Consider the following 6,531-nt stretch of genomic DNA (forward strand, 5'->3'; position numbering starts at 1 on the left):
ATATAATAATTTGTATGTGTAAGTAACAATTCATATAAATTAAATGTTAATTTTAGAAAAAATCAGTAAATACAAAGGAGATTTCAAAAAATCACTCATGGCATTACTCTCCATAGATAATCTGTGTTAATTAATATTTTGATGCATCATTTATTATTATTATTATTTTTTTGAGATGGAGTCTTGCTGTGTCACCCAGGCTGGAGTACAGTGGCAGAATCTCAGCTCACTGCAACCTCCCACTCCCAGGTTTGAGCGATTCTCCTGCCTCAGCTTCCCAGGTAGCTGGGATTACAGGTGTGCAATGTACCACCAGGCTAATTTTTGTATTATTAGTAGAGACGGGGTTTCACCACATTGGCCAGGCTGGTCTGGAACTCCTGATCTCAGGTGATCCACCCACGTTGGTCTCCCAAAATGCCACTTACAAGCGTGAGCCACTTCACCTGGTCTGATACATTCATTTCTAAGTTTTTCTTTCTTTTTTTTTCTTTTTGAGGCAGGGTCTCACTCTGTCACCCAGACAGTAGTGCAGTGACATGATCATAGTTCATTGCAGCTTCAACCCCCTGGGCTGAAGCAATTCTCCCACCTCATTTTTCGATTTTTTTGTTTGTTTTTTTGTAGAGATGGGGGTCTCACTATGTTGTCCAGGCTGGTCTCGAACTCCTGGACTCAAGTGATCCTCCCACCTCGGACTCCCAGAGTGTTGGGATTACAGGTGTAAGCCACCATGCCTGGCCTAGAATTTTCTTTATTGATACAGATTTTTAGTTGAAACGGCATCAAAATGTAAATAGGTTATTATAGCCTGTCTAAAGTACAAAATAGATTGTGAATATCTTTCTATGTCAATGACCATATTTTACAATTATTCTTTGTAGCCGTAGAGTGCTTCATTGTATGGGTATGCTATGATTTATTTAGATTGTTTCTATTTTTGGCTATAGCTCCTTGCTATTTTAAACAGTGCTTCAGTGAACATCCTTGTACCTCCGTCTTTGCTCACCTGTTCAAATATTTCCTTAGGATACTTTTCCTAGAAGTGGAGTTAATAGGCTAAAGGATGTACCCCTGCATGCACATTTTAAAGGTCTTTGATATATGTGACCACACTGCCCTTCAGAAAGATCCTATCGTTTTATATGACTTGCAGCAGCACGGGCAAGATCCAGGAAGCACTGTCTACTTTAAAATGAAATGGCAGGCCTCGCCAGCGGAGTGTGTCCTTGCCCTCATTTTTCTTGGCGGAGCTCCTGGAGGCTGATGCGGGAGCAGATGCTCTCCCTTTCCTGCCCTGCAGTCCCCCTGCAGCCCCACTGGGCCCATGATGGTGGTGGAGGGTGCTGTGGACCATGAACAGGGAACGAAGGACAGAAGTTGTGGATCTGACCTTTGTCTCTGCGGGCATGGGCCGGGGCACAGTCTGCATGGGGGAGGGAGACAGTGACTCCAGGGATGTGCTGAAGGCCCCCCCAGGGAGTGGGCGTGCTTGAGGGCAGGAGAGCTGGGCAGCAAAGAAGCTTTGCAGAACCAAGAGCTGAGCCGCCCAGTGGCTTCATACAAGGGCTCTTCCCCTCTCAGCTGTGCAGTCATGACCAAAGCCACTTGGGCTTCAGTCTCCGTGGCCTCGAGTCTCTGTGGCCTCTGGAGTGAAGTGGGGATAGAACAACAGCCGCTGGAATTGCTGACGGGTGCATGGCCAAACCCTTGGCAAAGTGCATGGCGTGCTGGGATTCCCCCACAAAAGGCAGCTTACCAAAAAGTTATTAGGAGAACCCAGGAAAATTGAGACCAACTCAGGCTTGCTCAGGAAGGGACCCATGTCCAGGCAAGAGAGGGCGATGCTCTTCCCTCCCTCCCGGTCCCCCTTCCCTGGGCAGCTGGCCTTCCCCTTCCGACATCAGCGGCCAGGATGGGGGTGGGAGCACACTCTTATGTATGTGAATGTGTGTATGTGAGTAAATACGTGTGTCAGTGTGAGATTGTGTGTGAGAACCTGTGTGTCCATGTGAGCGTGTGAAGACGTACGAGTGAATGTGGGATGCTAGGGAGCATGTGAGTGTGAATGCACGAGTGTGCGGGTGTACGGGAGTGTGTGTACGTGAGCGCATGTGAGTGTGAGAATGTGGATGAGTGTGGAAGTGTAACTGTGTAAGCACAAGTGTGTGGGTGTGTATGCAGGTGCGTGCTGTGAAGATTGTGTTTGCATGTGTAAGTGTGAATGTGTATGAATGTGTGTGAACAAAGCCTGTGTGTTTTGTGTGATGGAGTGTATGTGTGAACATGTGTGACCGTGTGTGGACATATAAGTGTGAGTGAGCAAAGCCTATGTTGAGTGTGATTGTGTGTGAGCATGTGACAGTGTGTGAGCATGAGTGTGTGTGTGAATGTGTGAGTGTGCATAAGAATGTGTCAGTGTGTGTCTGTGTGTCAGTGTGTGTGTCAGTGTATGTGTGTGAATGTGTGTCAATGTGTTGAATGTGTGTATGAGTGTGTGTTAGTGTGTGTCAGTGTGTTTGAGTGTGTGAATGCACATGTGTGAACGTGTGTGTGTGTGAGTGTGTGAGTGTGTGTGTGTTGCTCTCTGAGGGAAGCACACAGCGCCATGGTAGAAGCTCTGAAGTAAACACTTCGTTCTTCCAGTTGATTCCCCTCCACGGAGACCCTGTTCCTTACTGGGGCTGTATTGTAGCGGGGGGACGTGACACTCAGACCCCACCAGGAAGCCCTGACTCTCTGCGCTGGGTGGGCCGGCCCGGAGGCTGCAGAGGGGAGCCGGGGGCAGGCACGGGCGGCCACTGACCCCACTGACCATGGAGTGATGTGCTGGTGACGCTGTGGGCATGTGGGGGCTGTCAGGGGAGCGGTGACAGAACCAGGGCCAGGCGGGAACTCGTCTCCAGGAATCTTGCTTCGCCTGTGAATGCGGAAAGAAGGGCTGTGGGGAGGAGCACCGCAGGACTAGGCTGGGGGGACTGGAGCTGGGAGGTAACTCTGAGGCTGGCTTGTGACTTTATCTCCAGGGCAGTCGCGGCCTGGGATGTGTGTGGGGAGTCCCTGGCCTGCTTGGAAAGGGAAACCCTTCCTCCCCAAAGCTGAGCCTTCCCAGGAGGGGTGCTCGGCTCTGCTGTGGGGAAGACCCTGCCCTACGCAGCTGCCCTCAGATGTCACCGAGGGAGGATATCCCTAATAACTGTTGTGTAACGTGTAAGAAGCTCAGGGCACCGACTCAGATGTGCAAGAAAAATCACTTTTTTTTTTTTTTGAGACAGAGTCTTACTTTGTTGCCCAGACTAGAGTGCAATGGCACGATCTCAGTTCACTGCAACCTCCGCCTCCTGGGTTCAAGCGATCCTCCTGCCTCAACCTGTCAAGTAGCTGGAATTACAAGTGTGCACCACCACATGCAACTAATTTTTGTATTTTTAGTAGAGATGAGGTTTCACTATGTTGGCCAGGCTGGTCTCAAACTCCTGACCTCAAGTGATCTGCCCGCTTTGGCCTCCCAAAGTGCTGGGATTACAGGTGTGAGCCACCCCCTCCCATCACTTGTTTTTAACCACTCAGCAGTGTTTCTGACATCAAGACCTTGGCTGAACTGGCAGAGAACAAGAGGCTTCCAACCTTCCTGGGGAATCTCCTGCCCTGCTCAGGGCCCTGTCACAGCAGCAGAGACCTCTGAGGGACCAGAGCAGCAAGTAGGGGTCGGGGGGCCCCCATCATGGGTGCACACAGGAACTTCTGACATGTCCACACCCCAGCCTCCGAAGCCCGCAAGATCCTTCCATGGCACGCTTGGGGCAAGAGACCCTGGGGAAGCCATTAGCGGGCCCCCTGTTGAGAGGCCCCAGCATAGTTCCTCCCCGGGGCCCAGGCTTTCTCTTGGCAGTCTCCTGAGTAGAGGCAGGAACCTCTACTCTCAGGATGCCCAAGCCTGGCTCTCCTTTTTCTCCAAGACAAAGGATTTTGGAGGACAAAAGTTAAGAAGACCCATAGGTGTTTTTTTTTTTTTTTTTTTTTTGGAGACCGTGTCTCTGTCACCAGGCTAGAGTGCAGTGGTGCGATCTCGGCTTACTGAGACCTCTGCCTCCCGAGTTCAAGCAATTCCCCTGCCTCAGCCTCCCGAGTTGCTGGGACTACAGGCGCACACCACCACGCCCAGCTAACTTTTTGTATTTTAGTAGAGACGGGGTTTCACCATGTTGGCCAGGATGGTCTCGATCTCCTGACCTCGTGATCCGCTTGCCTCAGCCTCCCAAAGTGCTGGGTTGACAGGCGTGACCCAGAACCCATAGGTGTTTTTACCTAACACCTGCCTCCCCTAAGGCAAGTGCTACCTGTTTGAATGGGCCGTGGTTTAAGGAAAAGGGGGAAATAGAGAAAAAACAAACAAATGAAAAACAGACGAAGAGCTCAAAGAACGATCAGGCATGTACGCATGCATGAGCATCGCTAATGGGGGAGTGGTTGTAGATTCCTCCCCATCCATCCTTCTTCTTCCTCCAGAGATAAGGATTGTCTCAGGGCAGAGAGGCGTGGTAGGTCCCTCCTGCTGCAGTCCAATGGGGCAAAGGGAGCCAGGGGCTCTCGGATGCAGGCTCTAGGGACTTGGCCTGAGGCTCCCAGGCTTACCTTGGGAGCATTACCATCCCAGGGAGATGGGGGTGAAGGAGAGTGTGGGGATATTCTGGAAGTGATGTCTATCACTGCTGGCCATGTCATTGGCCAGACTTATCACCTACCCCCCTCACCTCTCTCCCTCAATGCAGAGGAGGTGAAGAAAGGGATGGATGTTGGCAGATCGTCCATTCTTCTCCTTCCCGTGATCATCACGTCAAATCACCATCGTGTCTTCTCTGGACACCACTATTCCCTATGAACGATCTCCCAAGCATCTCCCACCCCTCCTCCATACGGTCCTCCATACAGAAGCCAGGGGAGTTAAAAACCATGAGAGCCACACATATCTAATCATTCAACTTCTGCAGGATAAAGCCCGCGCCTCTTTCCACAACCCATGCAGCCTGGCCCCTGTTACCTCTCCAGTCCCCTTTCTCACCATCTCCTGCCATGGGCTCTGCTCTGGCCAAATCAAACCTCTTCCAGGTCCTCAAATGCATTGTGCTTATTCTTTGCACGTGCCGTTCCCTCTGTGGTGCACGCTTTCCCCTTCTCTTGGCCAGGCTGATGCCATGTCATCCGTTAATGCTCGGATGGCCTTGTTTCTCAGAGCAGCCCCTCCTGACCACTCCACTAGCCTACAAGCCTTGACTCTGTGTGCCCTCAGTAGGCAGCAGTTCCCTTCGAAGCAGCCATCCCTCTGTGTTGCTGTCATTGTCTTTTCTTCTTTTGGAGACAGGGTCTTACTCTGTCACCCAGGCGGGAGTGCACTGGCATGATCTCAGCTCACGGCAACCTCTCAGGTTCAAGGGATTCTCCTGCCTCAGCCTCCCAGCTAGCTGGGACTACAGGTGTCCACCACCATGCCTGGCTAATTTTTGTATTTTTAGTAGAGATGGGGTTTCACTGTGTTGGCCAGGCTGGTCTCAAACTCCTGACCTCAGGTGATCCACCTGCTTAGTGCTCCCAAAGTGCTGGGATTACAGGCATAAGCCACCACACCCAGCCTGCTGTATTGTTTAATTATCAGTCTCTCCATCTGTGATATGAGCATGGTGGGGAGGGACAAGACTGTCCACATTATTCACCATTGTATCCTTGGTGCCACATCATACCCTGGCACATGTAGTTCCTCAGTATGTTTTGAGTGAACAAATAATATACTTGTAGATTCCAGCCATTCCTCTAGCAACCCAGTTAAGCCCCCTGCCTGGGGTCAACCCGGACCGATCCAGTGCTCTCCTCTCTCCCATCTAGGTGCTCCGTTGGGTGCTGGCTAGGTGGCAGGGCCCGCATTTCCCAGGCTGCCCCGCACATCCCGTGTTTCTCTGGATGCTGTCCTGTGTCACAACAGCTCTGCCACCTGCAGGCTGTGTGGCCTTGGGCAAGGCACACTCCCTCTCTGAGCCATGACTTCTTTGTTGACTCTTAGACTAGTTCTGCAGAACCCTGGTGCTCTGAGGAGGCCTCCATGAGCAGGGCAAGGGGAGGCAGGATGGCTGGGATAGTCCTCCCTTTAACCAGAGTGGCTTTGCTTTCATCTGTTTCTTCTTTCTTTTTTTTTTTGAGAACCGGAGTCTCGCTCTGTCCCCCCAGCTGGAGTGCAGTGGCGCGATCTCGGCTCACTGCAAGCTCTGCCTCCCGGGTTTCCGCCATTCCCTGCCTCAGCCTCCTGAGTAGCTTGGGAATACAGGTGCCCGCACCGCGCCCGGACTCATTTTCTTTGTATTTTTAGTAGAGACATAGGTTTCACTGTGGTCCTCGATCTCATGACCTTGTGATCCGCCCGCCTCGGCCTTACCACAGTGCTGGGATTTTACAGGCGTGAGCCCACCGCACTTGGCCGGGCCGCTTTGATCTGTTTTTTAGCTGGGGTTTCAAAGTAAGATTCTGTTACATTTGACAGAT

This window comes from Rhinopithecus bieti, unplaced genomic scaffold (assembly GCF_001698545.2).
Source record: "Rhinopithecus bieti isolate Rb0 unplaced genomic scaffold, ASM169854v2 scaffold_1017, whole genome shotgun sequence".
Classification (NCBI taxonomy): domain Eukaryota; kingdom Metazoa; phylum Chordata; class Mammalia; order Primates; family Cercopithecidae; genus Rhinopithecus; species Rhinopithecus bieti.